Genomic DNA, 3,014 nt, shown 5'->3' with positions numbered 1-3,014 from the left:
GTCGAACTTCCTGCTTGATAAATCTGTTACGGTTGGTGTTCAGATTTTGGCCGCCTTACTGGTTCCATTGATTTGAGTCCGATAACTCACTGAAAAATTATTTGTTTTTCTTGTTGCTATAATTTGCGGCGGCATTTGGTCTCTAGTAGAGGCGTGGCCAAATTCCTGTACTAAATTTTGTATTTATCCGTCAGTTAGGTACCATTTGTGTTTCTTTTCATGGGACTTGGATGAATTCTGTCTGGTACACATATTAGGCGCAGCGTCTGAAAGAAGAACCATGCCCGCATTCGGCTATATGGCCAGCGGGTGCAAGTAGCCCTGCACCACTTAATCCTTCTTTGCGCCCTACATCTTCCGCGGGCAGGATTGTGTAGCACGTCAGTGTATTTGTGTCTTAATCTTTGCGCTCTTACCGCAGCTCTCCTTTTAATTTTATTTTTATTTCTAGCTCATGTTGATTGTTGATACGTTAACCAGCTAAATTGCCAATTGAGCAATTACTGGATTTATTTACTTAAATGTGTTTATGATAGCGTTGCTCTGCGAAGAGAATAGTTATTAATCTTACTCCTTGTATGCAGGCTTTGCTTTTGTTCTGGCCAAACACTAGGGGATTTAAGATCTGTTTATTTCGTGAAGGTTCTCACTGAGTATTTGTACCATTCAGGATGCAATATTTTACGTCGGTTTTGTCTGGTTATTTCTCTTGCGTGCTTTGCGCACCTCCCCTAACCAGCGATATAGTAATTTTCTTATATGTTGCTTATTTGCTGAGTATACTTCTATTTTGGATTTGTACTGTTTCAGTTTTTATTATTGTATTTAAACTGTTTGCTATTAATCAGTCTGGTACAGCTTTATGATGTAAATCGTTGTGTTTCTTAGTCATCAATACCACAGGAGCTGTTTCTCTAATACATGTTTAATAAATCTAACATTTCGTGTTTCGTTAAAATAAAGAGAAATTTCACAACACGAATGATGTTCTATCTCTCTTTGGCCCCGTACTTCCTACCACAGACATCCTGACGAGGGTAGCGTGTACTAGAGATAACTTTTACAACAGGACTATTTGACTCAGCAGGGTAAGACAAACTGCATAAAAACTTCTGATGTGATGTTCAAGATATTGTTAGTTACTAGAGAGTGATAATATTCTGATGACTCCAGTTAGGAACTCACATAGTGTAACATAGTGTACAAGAAATAGGATGTATAACATAGTTCACTTCACCTCAACGGTAATTGTACCACTCTAATTGTTTCCAAAACTAAAACACACTGATGATAACAGCCGAGTGGTGACGTCGTCTAGACCCAACGTTTCAATGAGTTTCGTATCTATCATCTTCAAGCGAAGAACGTGGCATCCGGACAATCTGCCTGGAGATGACGCGTTCGAATCTCACTGAACCGATACGACAAGACGATGCCTCCACGTGGTTGATGACCAAAGAAGATTTTTTATTGGAATACGCCGAAGAAACCTGCAGTGACTTAAAACTACTGTATAAATCATTTCATATTATTTATAATTCAGAACTCAACTGAGTTTTGGTTAACAATGATGACGTCAGCAGCTTTGGTAGAGCTTTTATACTCAAAGATGTATTAAAATTTGTAGTTAGAGAAACTCCGTTAATAATCAGTTGTTTTAAGGACAACTACGTTAAGAATCAGTTGTTTTAAGAACATCACATCTGTTTGGAAAACTCTCATTTCCCATTTTATAAAAAATTATTTTCTCTTTTCTGAATTATATAATTTAAAAAATAAATCAAAATAGTTGTAGAAAAATAACTTTCGAAATATTCCCTAACGTAGAATACAACATTTTCGTAAATCCAGTCTCACTCAATTGTAGCACGATTTTTCCCAATCTAATAATATATAGCCGGCCAGTGTGGCCGTGCGGTTCTAGGTGCTTCAATCTGGAACCGCGTGACCGCTACAGTCGCAGGTTCGAATTCTGCCTCGGGCATGGATGTGTGTGATGTCCTTAGGTTAGTTAGGTTTAAGTGGTTCTAAGTTATAGGGGACTGATGACCACAGATGTTAAGTCCCATAGTTCTCAGAGCCATTGAATAATATATAATGTTAGTCAAATGCGAAAGAAAATTCTTCACAGGCATCTTGAATGTAATCTCATTACCAAAAATTAGTAAACAGAAATAACTTGAAGTTCTCTCAAATAAGCATGAAATACAAATTTTAGCAGTACAAGAAACAAGATTTTTGGACGAAAATGTTATAGAACCAAAAATCATAGAATTTTTAAGGGTAAACCAGCAATAATAATTAAGAAACGCATGCCAGAACTCGATGGCAATGGCCTTGCCGCAGTGGATACACCGGTTCCCCTGAGATCACCGAAGTTAAGCGCTGTCGGGCGTGGTCGGCACTTGGGTGGTTGACCATCCAGGCCGCCATGCGCCGTTGCCATTTTTCGGGGTGCACTCAGCCTCGTGATGCCAATTGAGGAGCTACTCCACCGAATAGTAGCGGCTTCGGTCAAGAATTCCATCATAACGGCCGGGAGAGCGGTGTGCTGATACCCACGCCCCTGCTATCCGCATCCTCCCCTGAGGATGTTCGGGAGGACGACGGTTCAATCCCCCGTCCGGCCATCCTGATTTAGGTTTTCCGTGATTTCCCTAAAATCACTCGAGGCAAATGCCGGGATGGTTCCTCTGAAAGGGCACGGCCGACTTCCTTCCCAATCCTTTCCTAATCCGATGAGACCGATGACCACGCTGTCTGGTCTCCTTCCCCAAACCAACCAACCAACCCTGAGGATGACACGGCAGTCGGATGGTCCCAGTAGGCCACTCTTGGCCTGAAGACGGAGTGCTTTTTTATGCCAGAACTTGATACTGCCGTCTATATTCATAAAATTTAGTGGACAACGTTACAGAATTCTCCAAATGCAAAAATAAACCGTATACATTTGTTAACAGACATGCTCCAATTAATGATGAAAACAAGAAAAATGCAACTAAAGTAGAAGCATT

General features: G+C 40.4%; 1 pseudogene; it reads left to right on the top strand.

Moving 5' to 3' along the window:
* Nucleotides 1–2,327: 2,327 nt before the first annotated feature.
* Nucleotides 2,328–2,445, top strand: LOC126186053 (5S ribosomal RNA; annotated as a pseudogene).
* The last annotated feature ends 569 nt before the right edge of the window (nucleotides 2,446–3,014 follow it).

Source organism: Schistocerca cancellata, chromosome 4, assembly GCF_023864275.1.
Source record: "Schistocerca cancellata isolate TAMUIC-IGC-003103 chromosome 4, iqSchCanc2.1, whole genome shotgun sequence".
NCBI lineage: Eukaryota > Metazoa > Arthropoda > Insecta > Orthoptera > Acrididae > Schistocerca > Schistocerca cancellata.
Note: the sequence above shows the minus strand (reverse complement) of the source record. Positions and strands in the feature narration are given on the sequence as shown.